Source organism: Megalops cyprinoides, chromosome 6 (genome assembly GCF_013368585.1).
Source record: "Megalops cyprinoides isolate fMegCyp1 chromosome 6, fMegCyp1.pri, whole genome shotgun sequence".
NCBI classification, from domain to species: Eukaryota; Metazoa; Chordata; class Actinopteri; order Elopiformes; family Megalopidae; genus Megalops; species Megalops cyprinoides.
Window position 1 is genome coordinate 6,935 of NC_050588.1, and position 17,214 is coordinate 24,148.

The following is a 17,214-nucleotide window of genomic DNA, read 5'->3' on the forward strand; positions in this document are numbered from 1 at the left end:
GGAATCGCATTTTTGCATTGAGAAAGTGTTGAAAACAGCTTTTCTGATGCACTTCTGGAAAATGAGTGCTGTGTGTTGTTCAAAGCTGGGAACAGAGATTTTGGGCTTGGAGAGTGTGAAAATTGTGTTTCTGATAGTCTACTGAAATCTGAATGCTGAGTATTGTTCAAAGCTGAGAACAGAGTTTTTGGGCTCTGAGTGACTCCAAAAACCTTTCCAGGCATTCTCCTTTAAATTGAATGCTGAGCGATGTTGAAAACGTGGGAATCGTGTTTTTGCGCTCTGAAAGTGTTGACAACCGTGTTTCTGGCAATATAGTTGAAACTGCACGTTGAATGATGTTAAAACCCGGGAATCGCGTTTTTGCGCTCTGAAAGTGTCGAAAACAGCGTTTCTGGCAATATCGTTGAAACTGCACGCTGAATGATGTTAAAACCTGGGAATCGCGTTTTTGCGGTCTGAAAGTGTCGAAAACAGCTTTTCTGATGCACTTCTGGAAAATGAGTGCTGTATGTTGTTCAAAGCTGGGAACAGAGTTTTTGGGCTTGGAGAGGGTGAAAATTGTGTTTCTGACAGTCTACTGAAATCTGAATGATGAGTATCGTTCAAAGCTGAGAACAGAGTTTTTGGGCTCTGAGTGACTCCAAAAACCTTTCCAGGCATTCTCCTTTAAATTGAATGCTGAGCGATGTTGAAAACGTGGGAATCGTGTTTTTGCGCTCTGAAAGTGTTGAAAACCGTGTTTCTGGCAATATAGTTGAAACTGCACGTTGAATGATGTTAAAACCCAGGAATCGCGTTTTTGCGCTCTGAAAGTGTCGAAAACAGCGTTTCTGATGCACTTCTGGAAAATGAGTGCTGTGTGTTGTTCAAAGCTGGGAACAGAGTTTTTGGGCTTGGAGAGGGTGAAAATTGTGTTTCTGACAGTCTACTGAAATCTGAATGCTGAGTATTGTTCAAAGCTGGGAACAGAGTTTTTGGGCTCTGAGTGACTCCATAAACCTTTCCAGGCATTCTCCTTTAAATTGAATGCTGAGCGATGTTGAAAACGTGGGAATCGTGTTTTTGCGCTCTGAAAGTGTTGAAAACCGTGTTTCTGGCAATATAGTTGAAACTGCACGTTGAATGATGTTAAAACCCAGGAATCGCGTTTTTGCGCTCTGAAAGTGTCGAAAACAGGGTTTCTTGCAATATCATTGAAACTGCACGCTGACTGATGTTAAAACCCGGGAATCGCGTTTTTGCGCTCTGAAAGTGTCGAAAACAGCTTTTCTGATGCACTTCTGGAAAATGAATGCTGTGTGTTGTTCAAAGCTGGGAACAGAGTTTTTGGGCTTGGAGAGTGTGAAAATTGTGTTTCTGATAGTCTGCTGAAATCTGAATGCTGAGTGTTGTTCAAAGCTGAGAACAGAGTTTTTGGGCTCTGAGTGACTCCAAAAACCTTTCCAGGCATTCTCCTTTAAATTGAATGCTGAGCGATGTTGAAAACGTGGGAATCGTGTTTTTGCGCTCTGAAAGTGTTGAAAACCGTGTTTCTGGCAATATAGTTGAAACTGCACGTTGAATGATGTTAAAACCCAGGAATAGCGTTTTTGCGCTCTGAAAGTGTCGAAAACAGCGTTTCTGGCAATATCGTTGAAACTACACGCTGAATGATGTTAAAACCCGGGAATCGCGTTTTTGCATTGAGAAAGTGTTGAAAACAGCTTTTCTGATGCACTTCTGGAAAATGAGTGCTGTGTGTTGTTCAAAGCTGGGAACAGAGTTTTTGGGCTTGGAGAGTGTGAAAATTGTGTTTCTGATAGTCTACTGAAATCTGAATGTTGAGTATTGATCAAAGCTGAGAACAGAGTTTTTGGGCTCTGAGTGACTCCAAAAACCATTCCAGGCATTCTCCTTTAAATTGAATGCTGAGCGATGTTGAAAATGTGGGAATCGTGTTTTTGCGCTCTGAAAGTGTTGAAAACCATGTTTCTGGCAATATAGTTGAAACTGCACGTTGAATGATGTTAAAACCCAGGAATCGCGTTTTTGCGCTCTGAAAGTGTCGAAAACAGCGTTTCTGGCAATATCGTTGAAACGGCACGCTGAATGATGTTAAATCCCGGGAATCGCGTTTTTGCGTTGTGAAAGTGTCAAAAACAGCGTTTCTGATGCACTTCTGGAAAATGAATGCTGTGTGTTGTTCAAAGCTAGGAACAGAGTTTTTGGGCTCTGAGTGACTCCAAAAACCTTTTCAGGCATTCTCCTTTAAATTGAATGCTGAGCGATGTTGAAAACGTGGGAATCGTGTTTTTGCGCTCTGAAAGTGTTGAAAACCGTGTTTCTGGCAATATAGTTGAAACTGCACGTTGAATGATGTTAAAACCCGGGAATCGCGTTTTTGCGCTCTGAAAGTGTCGAAAACAGCGTTTCTGGCAATATCGTTGAAACTGCACGCTGAATGATGTTAAAACCTGGGAATCGCGTTTTTGCGCTCTGAAAGTGTCGAAAACAGCTTTTCTGATGCACTTCTGGAAAATGAGTGCTGTATGTTGTTCAAAGCTGGGAACAGAGTTTTTGGGCTTGGAGAGGGTGAAAATTGTGTTTCTGATAGTCTGCTGAAATCTGAATGCTGAGTGTTGTTCAAAGCTGAGAACAGAGTTTTTGGGCTCTGAGTGACTCCAAAAACCTTTCCAGGCATTCTCCTTTAAATTGAATGCTGAGCGATGTTGAAAACGTGGGAATCGTGTTTTTGCGCTCTGAAAGTGTTGAAAACCGTGTTTCTGGCAATATAGTTGAAACTGCACGTTGAATGATGTTAAAACCCAGGAATAGCGTTTTTGCGCTCTGAAAGTGTCGAAAACAGCGTTTCTGGCAATATCGTTGAAACTACACGCTGAATGATGTTAAAACCCGGGAATCGCGTTTTTGCATTGAGAAAGTGTTGAAAACAGCTTTTCTGATGCACTTCTGGAAAATGAATGCTGTGTGTTGTTCAAAGCTGGGAACAGAGTTTTTGGGCTTGGAGAGTGTGAAAATTGTGTTTCTGATAGTCTGCTGAAATCTGAATGCTGAGTGTTGTTCAAAGCTGAGAACAGAGTTTTTGGGCTCTGAGTGACTCCAAAAACCTTTCCAGGCATTCTCCTTTAAATTGAATGCTGAGCGATGTTGAAAACGTGGGAATCGTGTTTTTGCGCTCTGAAAGTGTTGAAAACCGTGTTTCTGGCAATATAGTTGAAACTGCACGTTGAATGATGTTAAAACCCAGGAATAGCGTTTTTGCGCTCTGAAAGTGTCGAAAACAGCGTTTCTGGCAATATCGTTGAAACTACACGCTGAATGATGTTAAAACCCGGGAATCGCGTTTTTGCATTGAGAAAGTGTTGAAAACAGCTTTTCTGATGCACTTCTGGAAAATGAGTGCTGTGTGTTGTTCAAAGCTGGGAACAGAGTTTTTGGGCTTGGAGAGTGTGAAAATTGTGTTTCTGATAGTCTACTGAAATCTGAATGTTGAGTATTGATCAAAGCTGAGAACAGAGTTTTTGGGCTCTGAGTGACTCCAAAAACCATTCCAGGCATTCTCCTTTAAATTGAATGCTGAGCGATGTTGAAAATGTGGGAATCGTGTTTTTGCGCTCTGAAAGTGTTGAAAACCATGTTTCTGGCAATATAGTTGAAACTGCACGTTGAATGATGTTAAAACCCAGGAATCGCGTTTTTGCGCTCTGAAAGTGTCGAAAACAGCGTTTCTGGCAATATCGTTGAAACGGCACGCTGAATGATGTTAAATCCCGGGAATCGCGTTTTTGCGTTGTGAAAGTGTCAAAAACAGCGTTTCTGATGCACTTCTGGAAAATGAATGCTGTGTGTTGTTCAAAGCTAGGAACAGAGTTTTTGGGCTCTGAGTGACTCCAAAAACCTTTTCAGGCATTCTCTTTTAAATTGAATGCTGAGCGATGTTGAAAACGTGGGAATCGTGTTTTTGCGCTCTGAAAGTGTTGAAAACCGTGTTTCTGGCAATATAGTTGAAACTGCACGTTGAATGATGTTAAAACCCGGGAATCGCGTTTTTGCGCTCTGAAAGTGTCGAAAACAGCGTTTCTGGCAATATCGTTGAAACTGCACGCTGAATGATGTTAAAACCTGGGAATCGCGTTTTTGCGTTGTGAAAGTGTTGAAAACAGCATTTCTGATGCACTTCTGGGAAAATGAATGCTGTGTGTTGTTCAAAGCTGGGAACAGAGTTTTTGGGCTTGGAGAGTGTGAAAATTGTGTTTCTGATAGTCTACTGAAATCTGAATGCTGAGTATTGTTCAAAGCTGAGAACAGAGTTTTTGGGCTCTGGGTGACTCCAAAAACCTTTCCAGGCATTCTCCTTTAAATTGAATGCTGAGCGATGTTGAAAACGTGGGAATCGTGTTTTTGGGGTCTGAAAGTGTTGAAAACCGTGTTTCTGGCAATGTAGTTGAAACTGCGCGTTGAATGATGTTAAAACCCAGGAATCGCGTTTTTGCGCTCTGAGATTGTTTTAAATAGCGTTCCTGGCAATATCGTTGAAACTGCATGCTGAATGATGTTAAAACCTGGGAATCGCATTTTTGCAGTCTGAACGTGTTGAAAACAGCGTTTCAGGTATGCTTCTGGAATGTGAATGCTGAGTGTTGTTCAAAGCTGGGAACAGAGTTTTTGGGTTCTGAGAGTGTTGAAAATTGTGTTTCTGGCAGTCAACTGAAAACTGAATGCTGAGTGTTGTTCAAAGCTGGGAACAGAGTTTTTGGGCTCTGAGTGACTCCAAAAACCTTTTCAGGCATTCTCCTTTAAACTGAATGCTGAGTGATGTTGAAAACGTGGGAATCGCGTTTCTGGGCTCTGAGAGTGTTTCAAATAAGCGTTCCTGGCAATATCGTTGAAACTGCCTATAGTGAATGATGTTAAAACCTGGGAATTGCGTTTTTGAGCTCTGACAGTGTTTAAAACAGCGTTTTTGGTACACTGAAAAAACTGATTCCGATCCCTTTTAAATGTTACATATTTTAATAAAGCTTATTTCATTGATTTTGACGTGGTATTTAATTCAACTTATATGATTTAATTAATTCCGAAATGTACCCGAGTTTAAAACAAATAAATTTTACTCAGGTAAGTGTAGCTCGAAAAACATATGTGCATCTAAATGTGCACGTACTGTCCCTTTTGCATTATTTGCGCATGTTCATACACTTGGCGCCATTTTATGTTCTAGAGGCGCAGATTTTTTTTTCCAGTCTGGAACTTGCTATGTGCATCTTAAATGCTGTACCAAGGCTGTCTGATTTCGGTAAGTAAACGGTTCAAAATCATGGATGTGTTGTATTTTTACCTTAACTGGGGTCTGTTTACGCTTCAAAACATGTTTTAATAGAGAAAGGAGTAGTTACAGCTATGCGCTGTGTATTCTGACAGTTTAATTTTAGTTAGCCAAGTGTAGATGTAACGTTAGCTATAGCTCCGTTAACATTACAAGCGAAATAACTTTATGTTGCTAGCGTTAGAAGCATTTCAGTTTGTCTTGTTAGACTTTAATTGCTTAGTTTGTGTACACCAGACAAAGGTATACCAGTTTTAATTCAATATTTAATGCCTCGTAGCTTCACATTTCCTGCTGTCTCGACTTGCACACTGGCCATTCTTGACTGGCTGTAAGGATTCATTTCTAATATTGTGAATTTAGCACAAAACTAAATATGTGAAACTCCATTGGAAAAAGTTAAGGGGGCCTTCTGGTTCATGGCATAGACTGTATATACATGACAATTAAATGAAAATATGATTATTACTATCAATATATTTCTCTTACATTTATTATTATGAAAAATGTTAATAATGTAAAACTGAACGTTTTGTGTTTATCTGCTTGTAGCATTTAGTAAAACCTTGAAAGCATTTATTTTCAGGTAATTTCTGAATGCTGTAAAGTGAGATAAAATCATTCATCAGTAAAATAGAATAGTATCTAGAAAACATACTAGCAGTGAATAAATAAATATTAATAAATAAAATAGCTATTCCTGTTCCTCTCTTTAATCTGTTGTTTATTGCATATTTTTCAGTAGTAATATTGAGACACAGTTAAGATGTGAACTTTGTCACTAACTTGGCTTAACATTTTCTGTGCAGACATAAAATTAGTAATTATTGGACAATTGTCTTTCTAAATCCCTGCTCATTTTTATTTATTTGCATTTGTGTTCTTACTTGGCAGGGTTTTCTCATATCTGATCTTGAACTGCTTGGGGACCTTATATTGTTTGGGTAAGTGCATTTAACAAACATATTCCTCATAGCTATACTAAAACTTTAAAAAGATAGCTTCATAAATCTGCCAAGGATAAATATTCTGTAATTGTGTGATATTATTTTTATTTTTCTTAATTGAGGGCTTCCCACGGTTATTAACAAATGATGAGACCAAAAAAGCTAAGCTTTCATGGTGTGCTTATAAAAATATACAATATATCATCATCATCATCATCATCAGTAGCCATAGGAAGGTTTACATTCGGGTATTAATTAGAATAAGGATGCCTGCACACGATGAGTGGTCTGAGCTGCATTTGATTGCTTTGCTTGATAGGACACAATAGTACCAATAACTTAGCTTAGCACCATTATGTTGTTATATAATTCATAGAGAATAGCTGTTATATTGGTGCCAAAAAAGCCAGCATGCATAGACACCTTCTTAATATTTTGGCTTTTTGCTAGGTGTGATTCTGTGTCTTTGCTTTCTCTATAGAACGGCAATGGCTAATGGCAAGAATTAAATTGGCATGTGTTGACAGCCTTACTCTTCATCCTTTGAGCAAACTATTGGGATTTTAGTACGAGATTCCCTGGCCCAAAGTATAAGTTATATTAAACACATAGGTATTTTTTCTTTGCATTACAGTGGATGGCTTTTACATCAAAGCTGATGCCCCTGAGGTGACTGTAGAACACCATCAGTAATGTTTGATTTTTTTTTCTTCACTTTTCTCTCTCTGTTGTTTGTCTAGTTTATGTGGCAGTGTAAAGACTGTGGTGCTGAAGTGTCTAGACGATCAGAACTTCTTAAACATTACAGACTAAAACATAGTCATTTGGGGTATGGCCATCATATTAAGTGCATATATCCTGATTGTCCATGCATTTTTAAGACTTGGAATCCATTTTTGACACACTTGTCAAGGAATCATAGCAATACCTTAAAGCACTCTGACACATTTACTTCATTTTCCTGTCATTTATGTGATTGTAGTGAACTTGGAACCGAGCATGATTATTTTGTGCACATAAGCCATCATCTGAAAAACAATGAGACAGTTACTTGTATGTTTAAAGCCTGTGAATACAAATCCAATGTATACAGCACCTTCAAATCACACAAAACTCGGAAGCACGGCTTACATTCATTGGTAGATTTTAAGGATGATGTAGTCTGAGGAACTGTTGTAACTGAAACTGCAGAGTGTGGTGTTTCAAACAGTGAGGAATTCTGTGATGAAAGTCAGTCTGATGTTGTTGATTTAGATGCATCAAAGGATCAGCCAGATTTAATAGAACAAAAACTCGCAGCAGTGTTATTAAAATTAGAAAATATTTTTCATGTGTCAAGTGTTGCAATTGATGAATTGCTGGAAGAACTTCAGTATTTGTTGAGCACAGCGTCTTTGTGTAGCACTACAAATGTGATACAAGACACACTGAATAGTTATAGCCTGCAAGTTGACTAGTCAGTCATTAAAGAGCTTGCATCTGCTCTGTGTACATCTAATCCTGGCAACATCCTTTAAGCACAAGAAATACTACAAAGACAACTTTAAAGTTGTGGAGCCCATAGAATATATATTGGATGAAAAAGGTAAAATAACGCTGCAATTTGTTCCAGTATTAAAGGTTTTGCAGCAGATTTTTATTAACGATTTTAGGGCATTTGAGTTATGTCCTACATTACAAGTCTTCCTCATTTAACTTGTTGCCTTGGTAGACCAATACCCCTTGGCAGATTCCAGGATTGGAATCCGGTGAATGGTGACACATAAAAGATTCATAAATATACAAGGTTAGATCATGGTAATTCATGTTGTGTTCATGTGTTGCATGAGTTCATACACTAATACACATGGTAACAAGAGGGCTACCTAAAATTTTATACATGAGGACTAATTTTGTTTTTAGTAAAGATAGAAAAAAATAATCCTTGTGAGAATTTTCTGATGGAACGTATCGAGTTCTCTGACATATTTCTCCTAAATTACCCCTCTTGTTGTCATTTATCCCAGAAATGTTCGTGTTAAGGATTACATTTGTGACTAACATAATGCAAACTAACATTTAAATCTGTCAGTTAAAATATATTGTAATAAAAGGATGAACTTCAACACAAAGCACAAAAAAATAAACAAAACACAATTTCAGGGTGTTTGGTTGAAATACACAAAGAAAGTAATGGTAAAATACATTGTGGTTTAACTACACAATAAAGCTGTGTTGCAGTATGTCCCTACTCTACCTCACTCCCTAATAAAAAGTTATTCTTCAGTGACAGCAGTACCAAGTATCAATTTGACAACATTTTTATTTTTTCTCTTAACAATTAGAGTGAAGAATGGCAGAGCATCTGAAGCTGAGAGTCATTGCGGAAGACGATGACTTTAGAAGACTTGATCTTCATTCAGGAATGCCAAAAAAATTGACAGACTTACACAATACAGTTTGCCAAGCATTTGGAATTGAAAGAGACTTTCGTATTCAGTTCATGGATCCTGACTTCAATAATGAGTTCATGAACATTACATTGGTACAAGACATTAAAGACAGAAGTACAATCAAGCTAGTGTAACGAAACATGATGCGAAACATTGGCTGTCCTGAAGTGACTGTAAATGCTTTGAAAAACGAATCCAGTGATGAATGCCTCCCAGCCAAAAATGTAAAGAAACCTAAAAAGGCTGAGGTCAACTATTGTCCTTCACACCGTGTTGGTGAAACAGATGAAAGTCTGGAAAATGTGAGAGTCGAACTTTTGAATGATGTCAGACAAAGAAACAGTGCATCAAATGTAAGAGAGATGTCCAAAACATTCTCATACCGAAGAAGAGAAGTGGTGTAGGGAAATCTAGCTGCCGGAGAGTTTAAAGCCAGGTGGCCTGCACTTTTCCATATTGATGAGGTAAAGACATGCTTGCTTTTGCAAAGTGTGCTTGCCTTCTGCGCTCCTTTTGAGAAATGCCGGGCAAGTGTTCCTTTAATATTTTATGGCTCAGAGTGGTGTAGACTTTGGCTCGAAGCTGAAAAAGTTGTTTCACGTACGAGATGCAAGCTTTATCAGAAGAGCTTTGATGTTAGCAATATGAGTGATTATGAAAATAGCTGACATTGTCAGGGCTCCGCCCCCCTAGCTGTGGTGTTTTTGTTTTTCCCTGTCCATGTGCTTTTTGTTTTTCCTTGTGTTCCAGCCCTGCCCCGCTCCCCGCCTGGTCCCCGCCCACCTGATTGCCCCATTACCTTCACCTGCCTACCTGCCCACCTGCATCTCATCTCTTCATCAGCCCAGCCCTATTTCTACCCTGCTTGTTCCTGTCTTGTTTGCCAGTTCGTCTCAGCGTTTTCGTACCTGTTTCGTTCCCGCAATTTTTTGGATTTCCGTATTCTCCGTGCCTGACTCTGCCTGCCCTTCGTCTTCGTTTTCTGCCTGCCGTTTTGTCCCTTTGCCTGATCGTTTGCCTGCCTGGTTCCTGATCCTGCCTGCTTCTGTTATTCGACCCTGTTTTTGTCCACGGACTGCCTTCTGGTTTTTCGACCCTGCCTGCTTTTGTTTTGCAACTTTCCTGCCGTCATTTATAATCCCACCTGCAACCTGAAGCTCTCTTGGTCTGCGACTGAGTCCCTGCCTGAGCCCTTACAGACATTATGTGAATGGAAAAGGTTGTTTAATTGTCATTTAATAATTTGGCCCAACCTTGGAGTAAAGTACGCAATCTTGTGTACTTGTAGGTAGTGAAAGGTCATGGAAATTTCATTAAAGGTTATTGAAAAGTCATGGAAAAGTTTTGAAATCTTGTCAGTGAAAATGGGTGGGAACCCTGAAATTAGAATATATCCTTTTAATGGGATACAATAGCTACAAAATATCCATACACCAATAACTGAACAAGTGCTCTTTGTCTTCTCTGTATAACAGATTAATGCGGAATTCCAGCGTATTACAACACTTCCACTTGAGACAACCTTCATGGCCCAGTTGGACAATCTTTTACCCCAGCTGACCTCCGTTTTCCAGAAGAAGGGAGGTGTTTCTGGCCAGAAACTAGCCAAACATCTGCAGGTCTTACAAGAGGTAAATCTGTATACAATGTTGTATAAATTTTTCACACACTTTCATATACACTGCCTAACTGTACCTGTCTAGTACCATATGAAGCCCCATTTTGCCTCAGTAACATCCTGCATTATCTGCAAGGTGCAAGAAACATTTCGAAGGAAATATAATGGCAATACTGGCACATGGGCTAGAGAAGGAAGGCCATTTACAGCATTTTTGAGTTGATATTGAGCTATATCAATAAAATTTTACTTGACAAAATTGATTGCAAGTTTTTAGGTTACCACAGGTTTCAAACATTTAAAATATTTTTTGTAGTTATTTACAGTGCTGTGCAAAAGTATTTGCCCCCTGACCAATTTCTGACATTTCTTGCACGTTTGTCACGCTCATCCATTTCAGATCAAGCAAACCTGAATATTATACAAAGATAAAACACAAGTAAACACAAAATGCAGTTTTCAGTGCCAATGTCATTTATTAAGGGAAAAAAAAAATCTGAACCTACATAGGCCCATGTGAATAAGTAATTGCCCCCCTAAACCTAATAGCTGGTTGAACCGCCTTTTGCAGCAATAACTGCAGTCAAGCGTTTGCGATAAGAGGTGATGAGTCTTTCACATCGCTGATCAAGATGATCAAGATGCTTCTTGGCAAAAGTGAGTCGGGCCTTGATATTCTTTTTGGTCAAGAATTCTTTTCGCCTCGGAACTCTTCCATGGATGCCATTTTTGCCTAGTGTCTTTCTGATGGTGGAGTCATGAACACTGACATTAACTGTGGCAAGTGAGTCTTGCAGTTGTTTAGACGTGGTTCTTGGATCCTTTTGGACTTCTGCAGCTAGTCTGCGCCGTGCTGGAGTAATTTTGCTAGGTCGGCCACTCCTGGGAAGGGTCACCACTGTGCCATGCCTTCTCCATTTATGGATAATGGCTCTGACAGTGCTCCGCTGGAGTCCCAAACATTTACCAATGGCTTTGTATCCTTTCCCAGACCGAGACATCTCTAATCTTCTTTCTTGTTTGCTCTTGAAGCTCACTGGAACGCGGCATGATGATGTGTGTTCAGTATGGCCTACCTCACCTTGTCAGACAGGTTTTATGTTAGTGGTCTCCTGATTGGAAATGTCTGGCAGCAATCAGGCCTGGGTGTGGCCATGAAATTGAACTCAGCACTCCCCAATAATAGGATTTATCACAATTACCTCACCTTTTAACAAGGGGGCAATTACTTTTTCACAGAGGATCATGTAGGTTTGGATAGGATTTTTCACTTAACAAATAAAATCACAACAGGACAACTGCATCTTTTTAATACTTGGGTTATCTTTGTGTAATGTTTGAATTTGTTTGATCTGAGAAGGTTAAGTGGGACAAAGGTGCAAAAAGGTAAAAAAATCAGTAAGGGGGCAAAAACTTTTACAAGCACTGTATGTGTTTAAGAATGTTTTAATCAGTGGAATCCCTTTAGACAGGCTACAAGTGATTTTCATCTCAAAAGGGCAGCAGTCCTCAAGGCACTTTGCCTCTACCTTGGTGAGGATGATGGACATCTAATTCGGGAGTATGTGGTAAGTCAGTGTAATTACTTTTTTCAGTCAGATGTACTGTAACTTATATTACAGATAATGTTTACAGTAAGATTCAAAAGTCACTTGCCCCTTAGTTATCAAAAACCATTGGGTCTCTTCTTTGTCTGACATAGGTGTATATCGTGGGTAAAATTATATGTGTAAAACATACTTAATACACTGTGCTGTGACTGCACAATATAATAAAACATTTAACAAGTTCTAATGTTTCTAATGCTGCTCTACCTGTGCAAGTGAAACAGGACTACTTAGTTTTTAATATCCAGTCATGTGAAAGAATAGGTACAAAAATTGTTGGCTTTTTCAACCTATTTGAACAAGCAAACACTTGATCCTCTTTGAACCAGTGCCTATTAATAAAGGTGATATACTCCAAATAAATGACACATTTGACATTGTGTAGTCATTTTCATAATTTAAATAAATAAAACACCAGATTACTCACAAAAAAATAAGTACACCCCTAAATTTAACACACCCTCAGATCCATAAAATTAGAATCAGAGGTTCCAGATCAGGTGCCCATGATTAGAACCTCCTTAGGGAGTGCAGGTGGAATCTGTCGTATTTAAACCTCTGACATCTAGGGTCTGGTGTTCTCTTTACTATTTGAATGTGTGGTATCATCATGCCAGGATCTAAAGAGCTCTCTTCCTGTTCAGCCATCAGTTATGGATGCCTGTGGATCTGGCAAGGCAATTTATTTTCCTTGTGGTGGTCTTCAAGTATGCCACCTTCATCTGTAGGAACTGTTTCAAAGAGGATCAAATGTTTGATTGTCCAAATATGTGGAAAAAGCCCAACAGTTTCCATGGGATGTACTTATTTTTCATGACTTTACAGAGCTGGGGGTTAATTTTCTGTATTCAAAGTACAGTGTAAGTCAACGGCTAGTAGATAGATTGTGCTAATCCATGAAGTAAATATGGTAAAATTACTGCTTCTTTGGAGTGTCAGTAAAGGTCAACACTCCAGACAATCTATTTTACCACATTCAGTCCCAAAGCTTCATGTCACCAGACATATGACACATATGGCATCCAGTTTTGTTACTGCCACTTATATGATGGATGCCTCGCCAGCATAGAGTTGAAGCTCTAAAACACACCTTGGGTCACACAATGGCCATAAAACACTTACACAACTATTATGTAGCTGGTGTGGACTAAAATCTAAGGAGTTCTGTTGTGTTAGGCAGATGGCAGATGTTAGGCTGACATGTATCTGGTGTGAGCTAGGTGATTATGGCAAAGCAAATACTGTCAACAAAGATTTTATTAATCCTTCATGTATACATTTTATCAAGAAAAGAAATACAGAATATCACCAGAATTAGCTTTAGAGATTGTTGGGTATGTGACCAAGATGATTATTTATCATCAAGTAAAATTATGGCATTCAAATGTTTTCCTTTTTCTCTTATTTTCTTTATATATACACAGGACATCGAAGGAGATGACATGCAGAAGACCACCATGGGCATTTATGTCATCAACAAGGAGGGTGGAGAAAATGGACATTATGAGGACATTGGAATTTTTGTTGAAGCAGTGATCATCCTGGACAACATTGGATCTGCAGCCCGAGCTTGTGCGGTGATGTTTGGAGTAATCTACGCACTGAACCTGGCCTATCCCAAGGAGCTGAGACACTATTATGAATTCATTCAAAAAGTGCTCATGCGAATGGATGGGGAAAGGCTTTCCCCCAAAGTCCTTGGGCTACAGAACAAAATCAGGATTGGACTGTAGGAATTCTTCAGCCACACTTGTAAACACAGATAAGCTGCATTGTTGTTTCTGTTGATGGGGGGCATTTAATGTGATGTCAAATGCAGCTTCAGGGACTTGTGTGGCAGAACAAAAAATTGTGTTCTGTCTAGTCTCTAATCAGGAGACTGCAGTTATAAATGTGTCAGTATTTTTTATTGTATATTTTATTGTGTTTATGTTAATGGCTGTGTTAACAGATTCTGAGCAACAGGTTTGTTTTTTTTTCCATTTAAAAGCTTATTCATGTTTTATCTGATTATAGAGGCTTTTAACAGCTAAGGCCTAAAGTTAATGTAATGGGAATTACAGATGCAAATTGTATTTTACAGATACTTGTCTTATAGAAGTGGCTGTATAAATGTTGGTTTGTGATTCATGAGACTGTACTCTGACATTGTTAAACGTGACATTAAAGTCAGAGTTTAAATACATTTTGTGTTTTTCTGAATATTGAATTTATTGAAAGTTAAACTACTAATGATAACTAAAAATGTTTAATTAGAATCAACTTAATTTTAATATGTAGTAATTAAACTATTTAATTGATTTGAATTGATCTGAATTTTCACAATTCAATTTACAATAAAAAATGGTTAAATCAAGCAATAGCAAACAATGTAACATTTAACATGAGTTTAGTTGGAATTACTAAGGAAATTAGACTAAAATTTACTCAAAGTAGATGAGCTAAAATTACAAATATAATATTATTTGAATTTACTGAAAAATAATAAGTACAGTCAACTTAATAATTATATCTAGATTTAGATAAATTCATTTCGTGCAACCACCTACCTAAATAAAAGTAAGTACATTCAACAAAACATTTTTTTCAGTGAGTCTACTGGAAAATGAATGCTGAGTGGTGTTCAAAGCTGGGAATCGCGTTGTTGGGCTCTGGGAGTCTCCAGATACATTTTTGGCATTCTCCTTGAAACTGAATGCTGAGTGGTGTTCAAACCTAGGAATTGCGTTTTTGGGCACTGAGAGTGTTGCAAACAACGTTTCTGGCATTCTACTTGAAAGTGAATGCTGAGTGGTGTTCAAACCTGGGAATCGCGTTTTTGGGCCCTGAAAGTGTTGCAAACAGTGTTTCTGGCAGACTACTGGACAGCGAATGTTGAGTGGTTTTCATACCTGGGGACAGCGTTTTTGGGCTCTGAGAGTCTCCAAACAGCGTTTCTGGCATTTTCCTTGAAAGTGAATGCTGAGTGGTGTGGAAAACCTGGGAATTACCTTTTTTGGCACTGAGAGTGTTGCAAATGGTGTTTCTGGCAGTCTACTGGAAACTGAATGCTGATTAGTGTTCAAACCTGGCAATCACGTTTTTGGTCAGTGACAGTGTTGCAAGTAATGTTTCTGGCAGTCTACTGGAAAATGAATGCTGAGTGGTGTTCAAAGCTGGGAACCACGTTTTTGGGCTCTGAGAGTCTCCAGATACAGTTTCTGGCCTTCTCCTTGCAATTAAATGCTGAGTGGTGTTCAAACCTGGGAACCGCGTTTTTGGGCTCTGAGAGTGTTCCAAATAGAATTTCTGGCAGTCTACTGGACAGTCATTGCTGAGTGGTTTTCAAACCTGGGAACCGCGTTCTTGGGCTCTGAGAGTCTCCCAATAGCGTTTCTGGCTATCTCTTTGAAATTGAATGCTGAGTGGTGTGGAAAACCTGGGAATTGCGTTTTTGGGCTCTAGGAGTCTCCAAATAGAATTTCTGGCATTCTCCTTGAAATTGAATGCTGAGTGGTGTTTAAAGCTGGGAATCACGTTTTTGGGCTCTGAGTGTTCCAAATAGCATTTCTGGCAGTCTACTGGACAGTCATTGCTGAGTGGTTTTCAAACCTGGGAACCGCGTTCTTGGGCTCTGAGAGTCTCCCAATGGCGTTTCTGGCTATCTCTTTGAAATTGAATGCTGAGTGGTGTTTAAAGCTGGGAATCACATTTTTGGGCTCTGAGAGTGGTCCAAATAGCATTTCTGGCATTCTCCTTAAAACTGAATGCTGAGTCGTGTTCAAACCTGGGAATCGCGTTTTGGGCTCTGACCATGTTGTAAATAGTGTTTCTGGCAGTCTACTGGAAAATGAATGCTGAGTGGTGTTCAAACCTGGGAACTGCATTTTTGTGCTCTGAGAGTCTCCAAATAGAGTTTCTGGCATTCTTCTTGAGGATTTTTCCAAGAGAGACAGACAATCTGATAAGACTCATGCAATTTGCAAAACATGCCGTGCCACTATAAAGTACACAGGCAGCACAACTAGCTCAATTAAATGGCACTTTTTCAGTTAATTTTTTTGCTGTCTGCATAAGAACCAAAGAAAATCAAACTGTCTGTACCATATTGAATTGCATAACATATTCTTTTGCATCGCATCGTATTGCGTTGAATCAAATCGTGTCGAATCGCACTGCATCGCAATAGGGGTGAATCATATCTTATTGCATTAGTAGTTGCTTCATATGTAGCTTGCTTCTCTAATGTATCGGATCGTTGGCAATGCATCGATGTGTATCGCGTCGGCTTCAGTGATGGAGATGCACATCCCTACTATCCTCGTTTAGGCAACAAGTGCTAGATAGGCCTAGTTTCAGTTGTGATGGCAACTGCTACCTGCTATTACGGATTGCACCATCCGCGTCGCTGCAGCTAAGATGACCTCTTGAATACCTGCCTGGGGCAGACTGGTCATCAAGAATTTCCTGGTGGGCTGGTTTTTTGAGGGCCGGTGTCACGTACAATTCTTCCCAGAATTGTATGTGACACCGTCATTATAGCTTATATACAGATATTCAATAGGTCAGTTTAGCAGCAGCGACGCGGATGGTGCAATCCGTAATAGCAGGTAGCAGTTGCCATCACAACTGAAAGTATCTAGTCCTCGTTGCCGAAACATGGATAGAAAGAAAACCCGCGGCCGGCAGTGCAGAGAAGGTGCGCCAAAAAAGGCTTTGCTGGCTGATGCAAAAGCATGCTAAGATAACGGTACCATATCCAACATCAAAGTGGAGTGATCAGGGAGCAGGTGCTTTGTCATGCTTACATGATATGCTGTGAACTTGTCAGGAGCCACGAACGCCAACGTTGGCCCCCATTACCCAGCACAGGTTCCCCCCAATAGATCCGCCCGCCACAGATGACCAGGACGCAGAAGTACAGGTACAATGACTTTATTAAATATGAGCAATTCATGCAGGGACAGCTCACGCTCTGCTGACCTCCCTTCCTTTCATTCCCCCCCTTCACCACGGATTACCTAATACAATACAATACAAAATACAAGGTAAAATTGTATGGTCTTATAATGATTAGATAGTGTACAGCACAGGTAGAGCACACACACACAAACACACACACACACAATTTTACATATACACACTGATGAGCCAAAACGTTATGACCACCTGCCTAATATGCTGTTGGTCCTATGTGTGCTGCCAAAACAGCACTGACCGCCGAGGCATGCACTCTACAAGACCCCTGAAGGTGTCCTGTGGTATCTGGCACCAAAACATTAGCAGCAGATCCTTCAAGTCC